Here is a 24,449-nt window from a genome sequence, read left to right on the forward strand (position 1 = left end):
GATTTTCAGAGGCAACTGTCAAAAGTTAATTGCAGTCAATTCAGAGTAATGAGTAGCATTGGTCTTGGTTTCTGTGTGTGTGCGAATGCGAAAGTTGGTCTGTCTGTCGGAAAACAGATGCTTAAGATGCAGCTACAAATAACATTTGACGTTTCAGTCCCAGGAAAGGACATGAAGATAAACTTATAATCAGGAACTATAAACGAAATCTAATACAATATATTACATGAAATTTTTGACAAAAAAGTGATCTAAAACATTAATAGCTTAATACGTTTTCTCTGGAATGAACTGTCACCAGCAGTATTTCCGGACCGATACGACCTGCAAACCTTCAAGAAAAGAGCGTATACCCTCTTAAAAGGCCGGCAACGCACCTGCAGCTCTTCTGATGTTGCGAGTGTCCATGGGCGACGGTAGTTGCTTACCATCATGTGACCCGTTTGCTCGTTTGCCCCCTTATTTAATAAAAAAAAAAGTATGTTAGAAACAGGTAGAGTTGTATGAACATAAGACCCCCCGTGGTCACTCAATATGTTAATACCATAAGTAGATTAGTTGTGTACGAGCTGACACTTTCACATGTTAATGTCATAACTGTATTGATTGAGAATTAATAACTAATAATAGTTACATGTAACTTATCTTAATATATATATTTCTTGTGTGCGTGTGTATGTGACTGAACTCCTCCTAAACGTCTGGACCAATTTTGATGAAATTTTTTGTGTGTGTTCGTGGAGATTCGAGAATGGTTTAGATTTACAGTTTGGTCTACTGGAAAATGTTTTTTCAATTAATTTCTTATTTATAAGGAGTTGTTGATTTTGGAATGTTTTACATTAGATCCGGCGGACGGCGCTATCATCGCATTCAATATTATTCTATTTCAATTTTAGTTTGTCCTGACAGATGGTGCTACGATTAATTTGAAAAAAATTTTGTTATTCAATTCATGTGCTGATTAAAATATTAAATAAATAACACATAGGCTACAATTTTAACCGACTTTCAAAATGGGGGAGGTGTTATGTTCGTTTTCTTATATTCAACGATTACTCCGCCGTTTGTTAACCGATTTTCAAAATTTTTCTTTTGGTATATAGGGTATCATCCCAATTTGGTATTATATTCAGAAAAGTGGTGATCTGATGAAGGATCCATAAGTAATCGAGGGAACTCCTCAAAACTTATAGGGAAACATATGGTGACTTCGGTTTCGTGAGAAGTATTCTAAGCATATGCTACCAACAAGTAAGATTTTGCACCGAGATATACCTGGTATACCGTGGTTCGGAAGGTGCTGAGAGAATTCCTGATTCTTTATAGATACAAGTTTGGGAGTTTCGGCGTTGTTTTAAGAACAGAAAGCATATGCTACTATGCAAATTACATTCATCATCATCATCATCATCATCATCACTACCATATTATACCATTTCATAGTCTTTTAGATCGAGACTCGAGTTTGTCAAGCGATAATTAAAAAAAATCTATATCTACCTAATATTATAAACCTGAAGAGTATGTTTGCTTGAACGCGTCAATCTCAGAAACTACAGGTCCGATTTATAAACTTATCTCAGTGTTAGATAGATCATTTATCGAGTAAGACTCATCATTTATCGAGAAGGTTATATTATATTATTACTCTAAGACTAATACGACAGAAGAAACTCAGGAAAATGTGGGAAAAACGGGGGAAATATTTTTTATGGGAAAATGTACCTACGGATTCTGTAAAATTTCTAATTTACGCGGGCGAAGCCGCGCGGGACATCTAGTTATCTATAAATCTCTATCTAGCCATTCTAATCTACTATTACACTCCGATTTTGAGGAGGTAATGCTGCGTGTATTTTGCATTTAAATTGTATTTTCATAAAATTTCAAAGAACGTTGATATTTGGACGGCAAACTTTTTGAGTGATTAATAAATTGAAGGCGAGAAAAATGCTTAAATATTATTTGGAATTTAACACATTTTTGATTGTTTGAGATTAACATAAAATAATCGGCCAAATGCCAGTCGGACTTGTATGGGCCCCCCTTAAATATTTACTTTATTTTTAATAATTAAAGTACTTAAAATATAATTAGGGATTTTGTTAAAATTTCAAGTGCCTAGCTGTTACCTTTATTGATTACGAGCAAAAAAGGCCAAAAAAATCACGTTTCTTGTATGGAAGCCCCCCTTAAATATTAACTTTATTTTATTTTTCGTATTTGTTGTTATAGCGGCAACAGAAATACACAATTTGTCAAAATTTCAGAAGTCTATCTATAGCGGTTCTTGAGATACAGCCTGGAGACAGACAACGAAGTCTTAGTAATAGGGTCCCGTTTTTAGTTTTTACCCTTTGGGTACGGAACCCTAAGAAGAACATTAATTTAAGAAAATACAAAATGTAAATTATTAATTAATTTGTTATATTTAAGTACATTCTTAATTTCTTCAGAGTTTTATTGAGGCCTTTACGGCCGTCCAAAAATTGCCATAGCGGACGGTATTTCACGTCCACACGGCGGGGTATTGGTAAAGTTTTCAACTAGCAATAATCGCACCTCGGATTAACCTCATTGGTTACGATATTGCCTCTGCGCAAAGTTAACTTGGTCCGGTGTATGGAGCTCTAGTCATGATTCACTAACGTGCAAGCGATAGCGCGATGTAGTCGACTGACAGCGACATCTGTTGGCGGCGCGTGGAACTAATTTTGGCGCCCACTCTACATTGTAGAGCGCCAAAATAATATTATGACACATCATTACATAGGTCTATGATACTGTGAACTAATAATAGTGTATTAAAATATGTGGAGCACAAATGTATATTAGAATATTATTATTGTTGTAGACTTGTTGTAGAGCTAAATATATAAATTGCGGTTTTAGATAGGTAAAGACAATTCATTATTTATTTTCTTAATCGTTCGTCTTATAAAAATAAACAACTAAAAATAATTGAACAAAGTATTAAATTAGGATGTGAAAAAAGTGATGCAGACAGAAATTCCAGCTTCATTTAAAAACTTATAAAAATTAACAGCAAAAGCCAGATTCTGAATGACCTAATTTAGAATATCAAGGTCTTTAGGGTGAGAACCCTTCTATATTCAAGGTTACAATATTAAGATGGCAAATTAAAATGTAGAGTTCCACAACGTAAATAAAATAAAATCTTTTTATTATCATTTAAAACATACCGAATTAAGAATTTAAATAAGCTAATAGAATAATATTATGTGCCTAGTGAGTGACAGAAACGTAAGAAGCGCAAACCAAGAGAAACGTAGGAAACAATTTTGTCGAGTTACTAAATATAACACTATTTTACCTCTTTTTTTATATCAGGGGTCACCAATTGATTTCGCTCGCCGTTTTAAGACATGAAATGACCTTCGCGGTCCACACATTATAAGAAAAAATTAAACAAAGGTAATAACGGAAATTGCAAAGGTATTTTTAGATATCAATGAGAAAAGTCAATTTTTTGTAGCTAATTAATAATTATCTCTCTGAAGTTTGGAGTGAACTATTGGTGCCAACTAAAGACATTAAATCCTTCAATCAAACATTAAATCTTGGAGATGTTGACGTCCTAAGATGAACGAAGATCATCTTCGAACATGCTTGGTCCCCACACAATGGGTTTGGCGGTTCGGATGCGGACCGCTGTCCGCCATATGGTGACCCCTGCTAAATACATATATAACATATATCATGTATGCTTAATATTGTAGTTCATTATGTAACAATAGTAAATACAAACATTTTAACAGGTTGCTGTTTAAACCCTTCGGACAATATGTTTAGGGAGAGAATTCTCAACGCGCCAAAACTCTTAAGGAAAACTGCGTTGAAATTGTCACGCGAAAAGAAAACTGAAAGGATTCCAATTGATTGGTCACAGTCCGCGTTTCCATTAGCGGCGACGTCACGGCGGTGTCACGTAGTGCGTTCCCAGGTCGGGGGTCGTGACAATTACGCGTATCCGAGGTCGCGCGTTTCCATTCTTAGATGTCATCCGTCATGGGGTGTCAGTGTAACTGAGGGTAAAATTTGTAGTCTCAACTCGTTGGTGTAGTCAACATCACAGTCAATCTTTTGGTATTAACTTAACTTATTACAGTAACTATTTTTTGAGTTAAGAATTTCCGTTGCTTAATGTACTTAACAACAACAAAAGTGATATATAAATGTAACTTTATGAGTCGTCTCGTGGTTTGGATCATATGGATAATATTTTTTGCAAATAACAATATTTTCTTGTCATGTTAATATTTCTCCCCCTGCCTAATACCTATAATATCTTTACCAACAAATCGGGCAACGCGTAAACAATCAACTATTAAACGACAAACTAAGTGTCTAAACACACCATACCGAAGTTCCGCGGCGGAAGTTCGGCATGATTACGTCAGCCATGTCAAACGCATACAAAACGCGACGGAATTTCGTCATGGTGTGTCTTCAGTAAGAAGGTAATTTAAAATACATTCAAGGCGGAATAATGCCGAACTTCCGCCGCGGAACTTCGGCATGGTATGTTTTACACGTGGGAGAGCCATGCTTCGGCACGAATGGGTCGGCTCGACCGAAGAAATACCAAGTTCTCTCAGAAAACCGACGTGAAACAGCACTTGCACTGTGTTTCGCCGAGTGAGTGAGTTTACCGGAGGCCCAATCCCCTACCCTATTCCCTTACCTACCTTCCCCTATTCCCTTCCCTTCCCTACCCTCCCCTATTACCCTCTTCTCTCTTAAAAGGGCGGCAACGCACCTGCAACTCTTCTAATGCTGCGAGTGTCCATGGGCTCTAGCGGGTAGTTGCTTTCCTTTAGGTGACCCGTTTGCTCGTTTGCCCCCTTATTTCATAAAAAAAGACACTTAACGTCAACACATGCAAAAACCGTATTACAATATAACCGTACACCCCACCATCACTACCATTAGTACCATCACTACCATCAATGAAAGATATCGGGTCAGATCGTGACCCGGCCTGACCGGCGGTCACGATGTCATCATCCACAAAAAACACCAGGACCACAAAACATGAAGACCACAAAACATCCGAAGACCACGAACGACCATTGTCGGCTAACCCGTGGCAGCACGACGGGGATTAAAAAATGATGATAACAAAAGATAGCCAGTAGCCACGATACGCTTGTTAAGAAAAAAGAAATTATACAATCATAGTGGGACAGTGGAAATACGGAATATCGAGGAGCAGGAAAATCCATACTGATATTATAAATGCGTGTGTCTGTCTGTCTGTTACCCCTACACGCGTAAACCACTGAGCCTAGTTTTGCTGAAATTTGGTATGGAGATACTTTAAGTCCAATTATAATTGAGCTGAGGCAGTAGCCAAAGTCCCTTTCATTAAAAACTATGACGAAATTCGTTATCAAAATGTATGGGATTTGACATTAGTCTTCGCAAGCGAAATGTCATTTAGCGATGACTTATGTCAAACCACATACATTTTGATAACGAATTTCGTCATCGTTTTTAACGAAAGATACTTTGTCTAACGGGGCTGGGGTCACCAAGTGGCACACCGCAGTCCGCATCCGGGCCGCCGACCCATTGTGTGCGGACCAAACATTTTCGAAGATGAACTTCTACAAAAATAAATGACGGTCTCAAATTACTGATGAACACCTCCAGCATTAATTGTCAATTATAGTTTGCACCAATTTCACTCTCAACCAACAGTCACTTTTCTCAATGATATGTAAATGACGTGGGAGAGCCATGCTTCGGCACGAATGGGTCGGCTCGACCGGAGAAATACCACGTCCTCACAGAAAACCGGCGTGAAACAGCGCTTGCGCTGTGTTTCGCCGAGTGAGTGAGTTTACCGGAGGCCCAATCCCCTACCCTATACCCTTCCCTACCCTCCCTTATTCCGTTCTCTTTCCATCCCTACTCCCCTATTACCCTATTCCCTCTTAAAAGGCCGGCAACGCACCTGCAGCTCTCCTGATGCTGCGAGTGTCCATGGGCGACGGAAGTTGTTTTCCATCAGGTGACCCGTTTGCTCGTTTGCCCCCTTATTTCATAAATAAAATTAAAAAATTTTACCTTTGTTATTTTTTTATTTAGCCCTACGAATAATAAAAAGTAAAAACTAAGGAATCGTAACTCCCATACTATTACCGTTTTAAATTTGGTTCCTTTCGAACTGTCATGTAACGTCAGCCTAGTACCGCTCAAGGTCACCTAAATATTGCAAATGTATTGAAATGTGTACCTAAGGTACACTTTTTTGACAAGTATTGTGGAGCATGTTTTTTGACGGAGTTACTTTTCCTTAGTTTTTATTAGTCGTAGATTTAGCCTTTATTTAATAATTTTTTTTAATGTGTGGACCGCGAATGTCATTTCATTTCTTAAAATTGACCCCGAGCGAAACTAATTGGTGTGAGGGGTCACCAATTAGTTAATTTAAGAAATGAAATGACAGTATTAGCACAGTGTAATATATCTATTTATTTATTGCACTGTGGTTTTAGTATGTATTAATATGAGTCACCTCTTTCCTCGTATTTTAAAGGAGAACCGAGAGACACAAGCAGGCCATATAGCATTATATTTGACACAAGAAGTGTGCAAACACAGCGGGGCTAAAATGGTCACATTTAGCAATTCCTCTCTATCAATTCCGCAAATGAATTGTCAAAACTGTCAAACTGACAAATGTCAAATCAGTACAAAAATACAGAAATGAATTGCAAGCAGAGTTGCATTTTGCGATTTTAGAAAAATGAATCATATTATGATTCATATCATGATTCCACAAAGCGACCATTTTAGCCCCGCAGAACATGTCACAGTTTGCGATAAGTGTGATAGCGATCAGCCGAGGTCACAGGCCGCCATGTTGTGTAAGCAATAATTACCATTTGTTTCATACCAATCGATATTGCGTAATTTTAATCTTGGAGATAAAAATTGCTAATCATAATAATAATGTAGTTATCCTTTGACAGAAAAGGAGTGGATCAAAACTGTAAGTATATGTTAGATGCTGTTCAGAGCTGATAGAGCCAGAAGAAATGAGCCTTGGGCCCCTAGCCAACACGTTTTCTAAAGAAAACGTGCTCCCTCTCTTCTCTTATAGAATCCCTTCTTTATAGAATCGGCGATCAAATGTATTGACATAAGCGTTCGATAATTAATAATACTAAGTACTCACATCCGGTTTTGCTCGATCGAGCAATAACCCGCGGCTCGGGATTTCGTCCACATATTCAACATTGCTTGATAATTTTATTCTAAATCCATATATTTAATTTCATTAAGCCGGAGCTGTGAGTTTTGCGGTCCACACAGTAATTATTACTCGTTTTGGAGTAAAACTATCGAGCAAAACCGCATGAGAGTACTTAGCATAAGATTAGACAGCTCTATCTATGGTGATAATATTATGAAGTCGGTGTTCACCTCATGTCATTCCATACATTTTGATCGGCGTTTCTTTAAGAAGCGATAGAGAAAATGTATTGGCTAAGTTTCCTAGACTATGTCCTATCCTAACCTCTTCTTTAACACTACATTCATGCCCAAAAAATTTTCTATTCTAGACACTAATATCTATTATGTATTTTAACAGATATATTAAATTACAATTTGCTAGACAAAATAAATTACCAACAGCTTAATAGAGTTGGGCAAGCTTAATTAAAGTACAGCGTTTTCATTGAATACGCCAGCGCGGGCTGACAGATATGATAACAATTATTAATATTGAGAATTGTTTTGTCAATCTGTCACAGGCTTAAGCGGGTAGCGATAGGGAACCCATTAGCTTCGTGGATTATAAATCTAATTTTGGTTAGTTTGATAACACTGATAATTCTTCCAATATAATCAAGTCCGCATTCTATGAAACAACAAACTCCCATACACCAACATAACGAGCAAGAAAGGCCAAAAAAATCACGTTTGCTGTATGGGGTTATTTTATTTTGTTAAATATTAATTTTATTTTGTTTTTAGTATTTGTTGTTATAGCGGCAACAGATATACATAATCTGTGAAAATTAGAGCGGTTCTTGAGATACAGCCTGGTGACAGACAGACGGACAGACAATGAAGTCTTAGTAATAGGGTCTTGTTTTTACCCTTTGGGTACGGAACCCTAAAAATAGTAACTCTTTGAGCGCTGCTACTCACAGTGAACTGTCTACAAGAAACACATACACACCCTAAAGTATTATATCTTACTTTTGTTACACCTTGTATACTCAGCGAAACTGAAAAGAACATTTTTCAAACCCGTCCAACAGCAAGCTCATTATTATCATCATGTTTTCTAGCGAAAACATGATGATAATGATGATCGAATCACTCGATCATGTTAGCTTACACAAAACTACATCAAAATCGGCCTACACGTTTGGATGAAACAATTCTACGGACCAGCACATAGACATGTCAAACTTAGGGTCGATTCAGACCGCAACCTGACGCGTAGATGCATTTCTAAATTTGTATGGATATGACAGATTCGCAAGACGTCTGACGCAATTAAAATCTGTCAAATCCATACAAATTTAGAAATGCATATACGCGTCGCGTTGCGGTCTGAATCAACCCTTATTCCCCCCTACAGAACCCCCCTTTTAAGCTATTGCATACTTTTTATTGCGGGCATTGAGCCGAATCAAGAAATTCCGTATCGAAAAGAACCTAACACACCTCACTCCGACCGGTACAGCGTTGCCCACACTTCGGCACGATGTTCGTGTGCGTACGATTAGGCGTATGCGAATTTTAATTGCATTAGTTGATAAAAATGCTTTACCGTGGCAGTCGCCGAATGCCACACGTATTTTTTTTGTCAAAAAACACACTATTTGTTTTGCTAACAACATCAACTTACATAACATTTGTAACGCAAAAAACTATTACCAAAGATTTCATATCGGTTAGTAAGGCGATGTCATGTGTCCAGTCGGCTGTTGGACCATAGACAATGGTTAGTGGAGCGGGGTCGCCGGGTCACGACGGGGTCAGCACTCAGCTACCAGTCCGCGATGTGGGCCACGATATGACGTGTCTGCTGGAGTCTACGCCAGAACGCTGCAGGCTTAGCGTAACAACATTACAAACGGAAAAGAATGGGTATAGTCTATAGAGTGCGCGCGCGATACCTTTGCGCGCGGCTGAACGATAACTTTTCGTCGGGCCGCCATATTTACTTATTAATCAATACGCCTATTCCTATACATACTTTAAATGAGTAAATAAAGATATTAAAGTAAAACTTTATACAGTGTGTAACAAAAATAAGTGATAATACTTTAGGGTGTGTACGTGTTCCTTGTAGAGAGCTCACTGTAAAAGTAGCAGCTCTGAAAGACGGAAAATTTTTTTCGCTTTTGTATGGGCAAGGGCCCGAGCGTCACGAGTTTCCCCATACAAAAGTGAAAAAAAATTTTGGTCTTTCAGCGCTGCTACTTTCACAGTGAACTCTCTATAAGGAACACGTACACACCGTAAAGTATTATCACTTATTTTTGTTACACCCTGTATAGTATTATACGTGGGAGAGCCATGCTTCGGCACGAGTGGGCCGGCTCGACCGGAGAAATACCATGTTCTCACAGAAAACCGGCGTGAAACAGCGCTTGCGCTGTGTTCCGCCGGGTGAGTGAGTTTACCGGAGGCCCAATCCATTATCCCTCCCTATTCCCTTCCCTACCCTCCCCTATTCTCTTCCCTTCCCATCCCTACCCACACCTATTACCCTATTCCCTCTTAAAAGGCCGGCAACGCACCCGCAGCTCTTCTGATGCTGCGGGTGTCCATGGGCAAAGGAAGTTGCTTTCCATCAGGTGACCAGTTTGCTCGTTTGCCCCCTTATTTCATTAAAAAAAAAACTACCAATAAACTATCATTGGGATTACCCATTTTTTTAATGAATCCCTACGGTGTCACGCGCAGAGTTATCGTGCGCGAACTCTACCAGATTTTAGCGACAAACATTTTTTTTTTATGAAATAAGGGGGCAAACGAGCAAACGGGTCACCTGATGGAAAGCAACTTCCGTCGCCCATGGACACTCGCAGCATCAGAAGAGCTGCATGTGCGTTGCCGGCCTTTTAAGAGGGAATAGGGTAATAGGGGAGGGTAGGGAAGGGAAGGGAATAGGGGAGGGTAGGAAAGGGAATAGGGTAGGGGATTGGGCCTCCGGTAAACTCACTCACTCGGCGAAACACAGCGCAAGCGCTGTTTCACGCCGGTTTTCAAAATGGCGGATTAACCTTTTTTTTTCTTGGCAACTTGACACAATTTTGCGTATGTTGTGCCACAGACGAGTAAAAGGTAAGGAACTAGCGCAAGGAATAACAGGAACGGAATTTGGAAAAGTTAATTAAGTATTATAGTTTAAAATTCAACATAAATTAAAAAAACAAAAGAGTAATAATATAGGATTAACCTTGTCAATCTGTCACATTGTCTATTCTTCCGTAGAAAGAAACCGTTTTTATGGTGACCATGCTTGGCCTGCAGATGTTAGAGTATTATATGTATAGAGGTTTTGGTGTAACAAAAAGTGATACTTTAGGAAGTGTTATATTATGTGCTTTGCACAGAGTTGACAGGCAAAGCAGCACCAGTTTTTTTTAATGAAATAAGGCGGCAAACGAGCAATTGGGTCACCTGATGGAAAGTAACTTCCGTCGCCCATGGACACTGTCAGTATCAGAAGAGCTGCAGGTGCGTTGCCGGCCCTTTAAGACGGAATAGGTAATAGGGGAGGGTAGAGAAGGGAATAGGAGAGGGTAGGGAAGGGAAAAGGGTAGGGGATTGGGCCTCCGGTAAACTCACTCACTCGGCGAAACACAGCGCAAGCGCTGCTTCACGCCGGTTTTCTGTGAGCCCGTGGTATTTCTCCGGTCGAGCCATTTTTGGCCCAATTGTGCCGAATCATGGCTCTCCCACGTTAGTATAGGCAGTAAACAAAAAGTTTTGTTCGACGTTTTGATATGACGTGTGCAACATGTCGGATTATTTACTGTATATGCTAGTAGCGCCCTCTGCTCCTTGAGTATTATTCCCTATTATGTAAACATAGCACCTTTCTGTATTGAGACGTTGTAACAACAATAGAGTTGAGACAGTAATGATGTTGATATCAAATCGCGTAGGCCCAATAGAGCTGTTTGAAGTACTCGGTAAAACGGGATGTAAATTTACAAATAAAATAGACATGGCAGCATATTATATTCTTATGAGCGCGCTCTTATCTTAAAAAGTTGTTTTGAAAGCGTTCAAGTATTCAATTTCAAGGCGAGGTGAATAATCTTTAAAATCTATTTGGAATTATTGTAAAAATCTAATATTTTTCACAACAAAAATTAAAGTAAAATAGGTATATTATTATTCCTTTTTTTTCATTTTAAAGTTATTAAATAATGTACGTCATAAAATAATATAATAAAAAATACAATAACCTCCTCCTTGATTTGGAAATCGGTTAAAAAGTAAAACTGTTTTACGTTAGCAAAACAACACACTTCATTTTTGTAGGTCTTTTGGTTACTAGTTTTGGGAGAGAATATAGAAAGTGTTACATTTCACTTTAATTTTACGCTTTTAGACTCTCGTTTAGTAACACTCTAGGGGGCATACCACCCCCTGAATCTCGGTAATTTCAATGTGATTTCTCTTTCGATGTAGGTATTAGCACTTCTTACCACAGATTTGTAAAAAGTTTATACGTAAATTTTGGTATTCGTGAGTCATGAAAATCATCACAGGTGAAAAAAAAAAGGGGAGCATTTGCCATTCCATTTTCTCAGTCTGTAGCCATTGTGATCGGCCAGTTGCCACGCGATCACGGTCAAACGAGTATGTCACTTTAATCAAAAGCCGCAGCTCGCTGTTTCCTTTGAAGCCACGACTTCTGAGGAAACAGCGACACACATGAATTTGTAGTAAGGAAATGATGAAATTTTTTTATACTTACACATTCTCGCCACATCTAGCCATTTCGTCAGTCTGTGGCCGTCGTGATCGGGGGCTAGCCCACGTGGCGCGACCACGATCGATCACACGGATGTGGCGTTTGATCTAATTTATATTAATTAGCGCTCAAGGTGACAGCTGGTTCCGTAAACTTTTTGTTTCATAACCGATATTGTTCTTGCTGTGGACATTTTTTACTGCAATTGCCTAATGAGTGTCAATTAGGAATTGCAGTCCGGAAAACCGGGTCCGGTAATCCGGTGGATCCGGCATCATTTTACGAGTACCGGATCCGGTCCCAATACTGTCAATACTATCAGAGAAGTTGCTTCATAGGCAGATGGTAGACACGTAATTTTTTCGCGTTATGTCAATCCCAGCCGAAAAATTACGACTAAAATTATTGTATTGACCTATCACCTAACCCTACCAATTAATATAGGTATGTCATTTGCCTAACTAAGGCAGACGCGGTCCGAAAGGGGGGGGGGGGGGTCCACAGGGGACATAACCCCCCACCCCCCATCTAAGGTCAAGTTGCGTAATCTCAAAATCTTCTTGCCAAATAATAAAAGGAAATTTTTACCAATAAATTTTTAGTATAATGAGTGACCCCCTCCAAAATTTCAGGCTGCGACCGTGCCTGAACTAAGAACATATTATAGTATCAGTAAAAATTTACGAATCCCACACTTGAAAATTGTGTAGAAAATTGTTACAAGGGCGAAACAGTCAACCTATGTTAAAAGTAAGTCCTGTTGTACATGACCATTCCTGTTGGCTAACATGAGCAGTATCCCGTGCAACTTTCGCTCTGTCAGACCGATCTGATACAAGCTGACACGAGGAAAGACGATTGAGACATAACAAAGACGATTAAATAGCAACCAATCAACGATTGTTGAACGTGCGTTTGTACCATCGAACAAATTGATTCATATGCAGATGGTGGACATACTTTACTTGATCGGGTTATGCTAAATCAATATTAATAATAGAACCTAGCACACGGCGATTTTTTGTAGCAAAACGCGCGATTGGATCGCTACTAAAAACGCGCGATTGGATCGCCTACGTAGCCTGATTTAAATAGATAAATAAATCTAACGCTTTCTTTTTTTTAAATAAGGGGGCAAACGAGCAAACGGGTCACCTGATGGAAAGCAACTTCCGTCGCCCATGGACACTCGCATCAGAAGAGCTGCAGGTGCGTTGCCGGCCTTTTAAGAGGGAATAGGGTAATAGGGGAGGGTAGGGATGGGAAGAGAAGGGAAGGGAATAGGGGAGGGTAGGGAAGGGAATAGGGTAGGGGATTGGGCCTCCGGTAAACTCACTCACAAACGTGGTATTTCTCCGGTCGAGCCGGCCCATTCGTGCCGAAGCATGGCTCTCCCACGTATAAACGCTTGTTGTTAAATTTGCAACGTGCTTCTGTAGCAATGGTAACGCACTACCAATGTGCGTTCGCTACAAACATGCAACCGTGTTGGGCGACAGTGGGGAGAAAACGGAGGGCGGTTCAGTCATTTTTCTTACCTTACGGCTTACTGAATCGCGCTTATATCGCGTTTGTAGCGCCCCGTGTAGGGTACTAATATTTAATGATGATCTCTCAGCTGAGTTTCACACCAACCAACCAATCAGCGTTACCAGATTTTTTGTGCCAAGTCGGGACTTTGGAACTTTTTGAGTGAAAATAGCGGGATTATTCCGGCAAAAGCGGGACAATTTATTAATCAATTTCTGCGATGGCACCATTCCCGGTCGTTGGCTGTGCAGAATTTAATGTAACTTTCCGATCAGATACAAGCTGACATGAGCAAAGACGAGTGAGACATAACTCTCCGTCCAGCACGACGCATCACGTGACAAATACTAATGTACATTGTGAGAATATCGGGTTACGTTGGCTATGAAACTATGAAATGTTTGGATGTTGTTAGGATGTTATTAAAAGGTAAATCTGAAAGCTTATGAAAGCTAGTTTAAGCTAGTTTCTGTTAAAAAGTAAAGCTAAGAGTATGTAATGTTAACAATTAAAAATTAAAGCTGAAAATTAATTCTTCAATATAAAAACAATAACTACAATGTACAATATAAAGTGTCAATAGCAATTAAACAGTATAAACTAATTGCATTTGAAGATGCTTCGGGGCAAAGGTGTCGGCTCTAATGAGAACATGTTCTGTACCACCAGTCACCACTAGCACGCCATCACACCGTTTGTCTGAATAATATTGAGTAATATCACACACATACATGGGGGGGAGGGGGGGATACCTGTTTCAAGAAGATGATCGGTATGGTATACAGAAATAAAAAAATCATGAAAATTGACTTTTGTTAATCCGGCTGAAAAGATATTTCGTTTCCAACACTTAATTTTGCGCAAAGTAGGTAACACGTTTTTAATTCCCACTTGCCAGGAAAATTGACGTTTATTCTATCGTCCAGGAGGGCAGCTGCCCCTGCCCCTACCTGGGTTCGCCCATGCACACATACACACACACATGAATTAGTATATCTCATCGCTGGAAGTCTTTATATTATTGGCGCCTTAAGCTGGATCCAAAACAAACTTTCACAGTGAACTCATACACACCCTACCTTAATACCTTTAGGGCTTTTCCACACGACGTATTTTTTGCGCACTAACGACGCGCCTTTCGGATGCGCTCGCCTTCTGCGCGTTTTTATCGCGTTTTGGCAGATATAAAGTTTAAAACGTGTCGGCTTCCTTCCGTTTGCTGAGCGTTCAACTTGCGTTTGTATCGATACAAACGAGCGTAAAAAACGACGTGTGGAAGGGCTCTTACGGCCGTTCCCAATATTTGATGTATCTCTGGTTTTGCCCTACTAGAGATAGGAATAGCTCACAATTGACATAAAATATATGTCTCTAATGTCTAATGTGAGCTATTCCTATCTCTAGTAGGGCAAAACCAGAGATAGATCAAATATTGGGAACGGCCGTTAGGGTGCTGTGTGTATGCAGTGGCGGCGTAGCAGTGCTGTGGCACCCGGGGCGGCTTTCTATTAAGTACCCCCAGAATAAAACTACAAATACCAAACGTGCTTACGTGACTTTATTTCTCTAAAATGTGTGATTTACTTTACTGGCCTTTTCAATAGACAATATGGAAAGACTGCTCAAAGTCTTTAGGGCCTAAAGAGTCATCACTTAGTTTTGTTACACTCTATATATTTGTCTAAAAAATATATTGGTGGCCAATAATAATAGGACTTGTAGTATATTGGTAATTAATAAAGACGAACACGCCTACTTAGGTAGTAAGGGTAGTTGGAGCGGTCGCTCGACTTCGGTCTGATGATCACTTCTACACCAGTCGTCACCTGCAGAGTACGAGTGTTCAGTTATACGTTATTCCTGTGTTTAATTCACTCGTCCAGACATTGTACATACGAGTACTGTACAGGACTTCCTGTATTATGAACTCTTAAAGTGCCAATAATAATAATTGGCTATGTCCACACTATACAATTTCATCTTCAATTTTCGTTATCATCTTTTTATTCAACTTTCATTTGGCATATTCAATAATTGAATGCGTCAAAATCCACTCGCTTTGGAAAGAAAAGTATCATAGCGTCGCGGGCATGCCTCACGTGCGATGTTGACTGCGCTATAACGCATGCCCTTGATGAACAAAAAAAGGCACAGTGTGGACAAAGCTATTGGGTGCCTTATATTTTAAGAATAGAACAATCAAAAGCTAGAATACAACTACGGAAATAATCACTGCCATCTTGTAAAGTGTAACTTGAAAGTCAAGAAATTTAAAGCCTGATTTTTAAATGAAGAATAGAAAAACTTTTCAAACACAAACTTTTAATACCAAAATCTTTTTAACATTTGTCTGGTAGTTTTGCACACATTGTATTAACATACGGACATCTAGTTACAGTGACAGGGACAGCACAATACGATACGTACCGTAAAATAGCACACAGTACGACACAATATAAGTAACATACAGTAGTGAATGTACCATCTTTACTGAACCGCGTGTTTTGGACGCAAGCACACAGCGCTATTTCAGATAAATTTTCAAGTTTATCGTTTATTTTCAGATGTTATAAAAATGGCTACATGTCAGATAAATTTTAAAATATTAACTTCGTATCCAAGAAAATTTATGAAATGTCAAATGTGTTAAATGTACTTACAACATTGCACTCGTAATGAAAGGTGATGCGATGCATTTTTTAAGTGAGTCATTCAGAACTGAACTTTATTTACTAAACAACAAGATACAATTGAATTGAAAGAGCTACCTGCCCGCGGTGTGGGACTGCTGTTTTGAATAGTTCATTTAAAAGTGCATTCCAAAACGGCGCGATTCACTCAATATCGCCATTTTAGACCAAACTCAAACAATTTTTTTTTATTCAGAACAAAGTTTTGCAAATATTTTCTGAAAGTCTACATGATGCCTACCACCGGTTCGGGAACTAACCCGGCGAGAAGAACCGGCGTAAGAAACTCGCACGGGGCCCACTTTTTACTAAAAAAGTAGGAAAAAAATTGTCTTTGTAGGTAAGTCATATTACCATCCTACTACCAATATGTGCCATCGTTTATGAAATCATTGACCTTATAAATAGGCTTTGGCACACAAACGCTCTTTGACTACTTTTTAAAATTTATTAAGGGAAAGATTTTGAACGTTTTCTGGGATTTTATTGCAAAACAGAAACTGAAGTATCCATAGATATTACGGCTTCCCCGTGTGTACTTCAAAAATATAGCAACTCTACTGTATGTATTTACACTGTGGCGACAGCGAGCGAACGTATTGAGGCCGACTGGGAATTAATCCTGTGGGAATATAAAGCATTTGTCGCCTCCCATCTGATACGAGAACTAATTTATAGACTGACGACTCTATTCGAATAAAAGGGATTTTTATGAAGGAATACGAATGAAATGAGTGGTGGAATTGAATGAATTCATAAATTGAAAGATGGTATAAAATGAATTTAAAAGTGCCGTGAACGCTTTGAAATATAACGTACGTAGAATCCATACTAATAAATGAGAGTGTGTTTGTCTGTTCCCCGTAACGCTTAAACTGCTGAAACAACTTACACGACATTTTGTATGGAAAATGTATGGAAAAAAACTGATAGGCAACTATAGTTAATTGCCTATCAGGTTATAAAAAATCGGGGTACCTATGTAGTCATAGGTACACTATGTTACTATATCATAATACACGATGAACACACTCTATCCTGCCAAAATATTGCACTTCTTTTTACCTTCGCAATCGGGTAAAAGTTCTATCACGTTTCTAGTGCTCTTGCATATAATAAAATATAAAGTGAATCAATTACGCTAATAAGACGGCTTGGCGTCAGCTACAGTTTAGAAATATTTCACCTCTACCAGCACCCTTATGTCAAGGACAGAAGGATCAAAATAAGGTTGAGGAAAAATGTCTATGAAATGTACCCAGATTCTGTCAAATTAATTCTTTGCTTTGATCCAGTTTGGATCCTATCAAACAGCTGCATAAAATATAATGTACTATCATACGCGTCAAACAATTTGACGTTTTGATATATTTTCATCAGAATATCATTTTGTAGATTTTCTTAGAGTGTTCAGCCTACCACTTCAAGTCTTATGTCACCAGGATCTCCCGTTTTCCAGTGCAGCAGTGTGATGGATGACTGACGAGAGTAAAGGAAAAGATATAATGATCATGACGTGCAAAAATCACACCTGCTTACAATGTAACCGACCCACGCTGACATCGGTCTGAAAGGCATATTATTATTAATGTTGGATTTAAATAACAGAATATGGGTATCCTGGCCAGCGCAGTGTTGCCACACGTAAAATGCAAGTGATGCACGAATTATTGCGACAGCCGACCCAGATCGTCTCTAGTTAATGCTATTGGGTTTATAGATTAAAATTAAATAATGATTTATATTGCGTCAAAACAGTTAAAGGTTTAAATAAGCAAATGCATGAAATTATTAGTAGAGTTTAAGTAAAAAAATGAAGTAAATTTTGTGTGAAAAATAAAAAAATCTACCTTGCGAACCAGCACTAACATATTACTATAATGATTTTTTTTAATGAAATATGGGGGCAAACGAGCAAACGGGTCACTTGATGGAAAGCAACTTCCGTCGCCCATGGACACTCGCAGCATCAGAAGAGCTGCAGGTGCGTTGCCGGCCTTTTAAGAGGAAATGGGGTAATAGGGGAGGGTAGGGAAGGGAACAGGGTAGGGGATTGGGCCTCCGGTAAACTCACTCACTCGGCGAAACACAGCGCAAGCGCTATTTCACGCCGGTTTTCTGTGAGAACGTGGTATTTCTCCGGTCGAGCCGGCCCATTCATGCCGAAGCATGGCTCTCCCACGTATAAAAAGACATTTATTTGATTTATTACACAACAATTTAAAACTTAGAACATCAAAACAAAATCAATTTAAATAATCAAGGGGAAAACTATATTCGGTAAAATGTTACAGGCACCGAAGTTTATATTTTGGAGAAGTTGTACAGTGTTGCCATAGTAAAAGGAGGGGAAGTGTTATCTTCATATAAAGGCACCGCGCGCGGCTTGTATGTGTGCGCCATAGTATCAATGCGTCGCCACGTACGGCACACCACAAAATCTCGGCCAGTTTTACTAGGCTCGTACCGCCGAGATTTTGTTGTGTGCCGTACGTGGCGACGCATTGATACTATGGCGCACACATACAAGCCGCGCGCGGTGCCTTTGTATGAAGATAACTTACTTCCCCTCCTCTTACTATGGTTTTGCCATATTTCACGTATTATAATTAACCCACGAATCGGGAACTTACTAACTTTGCCCTATAAAAGCATTTATTTCCACATTCGATGAAATAAGGCGAATGTTTACTGGCTGGATATAAATTTGAATTTTATTAACAGTTTACTGTTCCATTTAGGTGTTTGCATAATGGACGGTAATGATATATTAATACCACATTAATCGTTTTACAGTCGGCCTACCACACATTCCTCCTGGCACTCCTGCATCGACTGCAATAATTGTAGGAGATGAATGTAAACCCGAACATAAAGTTCATACCTACATTTATTAGTGCGTTTGTGCACTACACGGAATTTTACCGTCCGGCATTCATAACTTTCACGTTTGCCATATCAAAATGTAAGAAATCGGAACGCCGGACGGTACGACAGTATATATTAAGTCTATGCTATAAACCATAAACCTATAATGCTAAAGACCAACAAAGAGTGCGAGAGAGAAGAAAATCCTTTATGGAATTATAACAAGATGAAAAGAGAGAGGAAGTCTAATGAAAATTGTAACCACTTTTATTTGACAGGTCGTCAAAAGTCGTCAGTCGTTTTTATGCCCTTTCGGTATTTCCAATATATTGTTCAATTTGTTTGTTATTTTTAATAAATATTATTATATTTAAAAATAGTGACCTTTGCTGTAAGTGTTTGCAGTGTAAATCATAAGAATAATCCTGAAAAATATACATTTCACAGGTAATTAATCTTCATGTCCTAATTGCTACGATGTGTTTATTTTTGCTATATTCTGTCTTTAGTTCTCTATTTCTAATAAAATATTGTGAATCCTCCCTTTTACTTTCATATTTTGCGTAACTAAAGGTACTATTGTTCTTATATTACACAAATTTTGAAGAAAAATTTTTCATTAAATTTTTTTACATATACGCTAGTGCTTGAATCAAATTTATCGATATGCTTATCGATATTTTACAATAACATTAAACTAAAATAAAAATCATTTACCTTTATATTTATCACCTTAAGCCCGGCCGCACATTATCCGAAATTTCTGATCAGAAAAATTCGGACGCCCGGCGGAACGCACTCTGTTCATACATTTTGTTGTAGACCCATCATGCTAAAAGAATTTGTGACGTGTCAAAATGTATGAGCGGGGCGGGGCGTCCGAATTTTTGTGATCAGAAATTCGGATAATGTGCGGCCGGACTAAAAGGACATATTATCTTATTTTTACTAATATAATATAGTATAGTATAATATAGCTAATATAATAGCTAATATAATATAGCTACTATAATATAGAGTGACTCTAAAACTAGAGGAATCTTTATATTTATATATCATAATCATTTGTTTTACAGATTCCCTCAAGATCCTCTAATAAGAGGAAAATGGCTGAAATTAATTGGGCGTGTTGGTTGGAATCCTAAGAAAAAATCAACAATGTGTAGCAAACATTTCATTGAAAATTTTTAAAGAAAAAGTAGAATAAATACTATTTTGGTTAAAGGAGCTATCCCAACTTTATTTGTACCAGTAAGTTTGACATACTGTTGCACTTGTTACTGAAGCAATTATTAAAAATAAGCAATTATAAGCAATTATTGCTTTTTAGTTTATTTAAGATTATACTTAAATGAACTAAAAAGTATTAAATAGGTAATCCTTATTCTGTACTCAATCTTCATAATTTTGAAGTAGGTACCAGTCCTAAGTATATAAGTTGCTGTTATACCTATTCTGTCAGAGAACTGGCGATTAGGTTAGCTGGTACCGATTGCAAAATAATGAAGATTGAGAACAGAATTAATACTGAGTACAGAATAAGAATTATTTAATACTTTTTAGTTCATTTAAGTATAATATTACAATTGTCATTACCTTGGAAGTCGGTTTTAATTTTTTGTTTAAAAATAATAATTTTACTCTTTTTAGCTGCCTATAAGGTTTTCTATACTTACAGTTGGTGTTTTAAAAAATCAAAACCAAAATTGCTTTATTTCTGAACAAATCTTAAATAAAATATATTTTCAGAATACATGGTGCCTACCACCGGTTCGGGAACTAAGCCGACGAGAAGAACCGGCGTAAGAAACTCGCACGGGGCCCACTTTTTACCAAAAAAAGTGAGAAAAAAAATAATCTTTTAAAATAAAATTTACAATGCTGTTACTAAAAATTATACAATGTAAACATAGATAGATACATAATAATTGTAAGTCATGTAGAAGTAGCCTTGCAAGCAGTCATTCAGCATTCTACTCCCAAGATGTGCCATCGTTTATGAAATCATTTTGGCTGTGGCACAAAACGTTCTTTGACTACTTTTTTAAATTTATTAAGCGAAAGATTTTGAACGTTTTCTGGGACCATATGTTCCCATTTGAATATCAAGGAGTCACCTCGATTTCTCATGATTTCCATCACCAGACCACCACTTTTGTGAACATGATACTCGGAACAATACAATGTATAACAAAAGAAAAAATTTGAAAATCGGTTTATAAACGGCGGAGTAATCGTTGAACATACATAAAAAATATATCCACAGCCGAACGTCTAGACTCCTCCCATTTGGAAGTCGGTTAAAAATAATTGTAATAAAAAATATTATGATATTTTATGATATGTATTTAATTTAAGAATAAAATATGTGTGTTGTTTACTTTCAACGTTTACTTTCAATGTAAGGGCTGATTTACCAGATAGATATTACCTGAGTAATAAATAAGTAACTTTATAATGTGTTATGTGTATATTATTTACCCCTATAAGAACCTCATGTCATAACATATCCGACGATTGGAAAATCATTCCAAAAGAAAATGTGTATCTACTTTTCAATCATCACCTTTTTTTGCCAATTAAAATTTATGATACCTAATTTGAAATACAAATCTGTCAAAGTTGCATAATATTTATTTCTTATAGAAACTCAGGTAAAATAACTCGAACGGACTATACTATCGATAGCAAAATACTATACTATCGATAGTAAAATATACATCACTAGCACACGCACACATTGACAGATCGAAAATGGTCACGCATTTTCGGGTTGTCAGGTCGTCTATACGACAGTATATATTAAGTCTATGCTATAAAAACTTTCGATCATTTAAGCTTTTTAAATAAAATAAAAATATCGAAATCGGTCCACGCGTTTGGGTACTACGATGCCATGGGCACATACACACTGTCACTGACACGTCAAACTTATGACACCGCTCTGTTTTAAACCGACATAAAAAAGGAGGTTATTCGACCTGTATAATAATTATAGACTAACATATACGAAAACAGGGCTGTTCTAGAAATATAACATACATAATAAATAAGCGTCAGAACAATTAATGTGCCAGATTTCAAAAGTATGAAAGCATGTGTGTTTTTATGATTGTGAATCGCATATCTCCGGAACTACAAGTCCGAATTAAGTGGTTTTTTTTTGTTGTACAAGAGCTATTGTTCAATTTATGGAGTACTGCAAGTTTCATCAAAATCGGTTCAGTAATTTTGAGATAGCAAATTTTAATTCTTATGTAAGTACAATTTGGAAGTCGGTTTTATATTTTTATTAAAAAACTATTAGCATCTTCGGTTAAAAAGGAAGTTTTCCTTTCGGTGTAACATCAAAGTATATTCCCAGATGGTACTTTCATATTATCTGGGCATCGTTTATAGCTATCACGTTGGGCCAATATATCTCTCTGGGCGTTAATAGTATCGGTTCTCGTAGGGTACGCCATTATTTTGTCAAGTCGCGGATTTATTGAGTGCGGGCCTAACGGGACCCCGTGGATGGTATTGCAAAGGTCGCCTTTTCGTGTGTTGATTTTATCATTTTGCTCGTACGAGTATTGAGAGTATCTGTGGTAATTTATCTGGTGATGGATGGATGGACGGGTTGTAGGTTCGTTTAAAACGCCTACTTCGAATGAAGAAGACTTTAGTGTCTAAACATACTATGCTGAAGTTCCGCGGCGGAAACTCCGCATGATTACGTCAGCAATGTCAAAGTTCAAACGCATACATATGATGCGACGGAATTTCGGCATGGTATGTCATCGGTAATTTAAAATACAATCATGCCAAACTTCCGCCGTGGAACTTCGGCATAGTGTGTTTAGACACTCAGGCTCTTTTGCGCTTGTCTGCCTTACTAGTCTTCGTCAGAATATCATGCCATCCTTTTTAGCAAAGGAGAAACAAAATAAAATCTAGGCGATCCATGATAAATTCACACTGACGTAAATGTTTAAACACTATTAGATCAAATTAAGTTTAAAGGATTTTCAAATCCCAGAATAGGTACTACTTCTAGTTTTATAAGTTCTAACTTGTGTGTGTTTGTCTTTTCTTCATACCTGAACCGCTAAACCAAAGTGGAGGAAGAAGGGAAAATACGATTCCTGCGCTTTAAACAAATTTCGTACTTCATATTTGTGACGTAATAACTTTATCATCAACACTGTATTTCAAATATGTACTGCTATACGAATTAAGTTAACAAAATTAGTCTTAACGGCTATAAAATAGCTGGTATCTCTATCAGCACCGATTGAATGTTCCCCACAACGCGTTAGACATGATAATGACAGTCTGATCGCCTGCCAAAGGTCAGGAGAGGTAAGGGATCGTTACATGAGTACAATATTCAGGATGAACTTGCAGCAAGACTTGATAAGAGGAAATCAGTGACAACAAAACAATCAGCAGTACGTTTAAGTAGACAGAGCAGGTAAAAATTCAAAACAATGAGGGTTGTATGGCGCTATGTAGCCGTTAGGTCGATCGTGTCAATTGTCATGTCAAAAAGCTATTGTATGTCACGATATAGCTTCCACATGTCACGATATACCTGTATTATATCTGTCACGTTACGACACTTGACACGATAGGCTGTCGGCTACATAGCACCATACAATCCTCATTTGTTGTTTTACCAGGAAGATTCATTTTTGTGCCACGAGTCACGACTGACGTAGCAGTGGCCCAAACAGAATATTTTCTACTATGGTGACAGTTCTGTAAGATCACTGGTTAAAGGATATGCAGTTTAAAAGTAACAAACACTTGCAAAGACGACATAAACTAAATTTAATGAAGACAAAACGAACTCCGTAAATTTTGTGTCAAATATTCATTAATAATAATAATAATAGCCTTTTATTCCAAAAACATAGGGTTACAAGAGGCCCCTAAGTTCGGTGTGCCGTTTGGCAAAGGCCTCCTCCAATTCCTTCCAATGTGTCCTGTCTCTTGCTACTCACAACAGAATGGTCCCGTTGTCTCTTTCAAGTCATCTTCCCATCTCCTAACTTGACTCAAATATTCATTAAATTATTATCATCGAATCTGAGTGCGGCCGCAATAAAATTTCACGATTATTTGGAGCTTTCCAGCATGCTGCAAGAAGAACACATGTGACGGACGCTCGATTTAGGATCCTATTACTCTTGAAGTCTTGATAGACATATCAAACGGTCTAGCCTGAGATATACCAGCTCAGAGCTGCTCAAATATCATCACTTATCAACATCACTTTGTTAACATGGAAAAGAGATGTAACAATTTAATATTATGTATTACTATTAATCGATATTAAACCGGATGTAACAAAACCCAGCGATAATTCTCTGCAGGGATAACGTGTC

General features: G+C 38.0%; 1 protein-coding gene and 1 non-coding gene across 2 annotated transcripts in view; both read right to left on the reverse strand.

Moving 5' to 3' along the window:
- LOC121735805 (tRNA (adenine(58)-N(1))-methyltransferase catalytic subunit TRMT61A) overlaps positions 1-24,449 on the reverse strand; it is a 98,525-nt gene that overhangs the window by 17,179 nt on the left and 56,897 nt on the right. The window lies entirely within an intron of this gene.
- LOC121736294 lies at positions 2,472-2,610 on the reverse strand. Its single transcript, XR_006036990.1, has one exon. It is a non-coding gene; the product is annotated as a U4 spliceosomal RNA (small nuclear RNA).

Source organism: Aricia agestis, chromosome 18 (genome assembly GCF_905147365.1).
Source record: "Aricia agestis chromosome 18, ilAriAges1.1, whole genome shotgun sequence".
Taxonomy (NCBI): domain Eukaryota; kingdom Metazoa; phylum Arthropoda; class Insecta; order Lepidoptera; family Lycaenidae; genus Aricia; species Aricia agestis.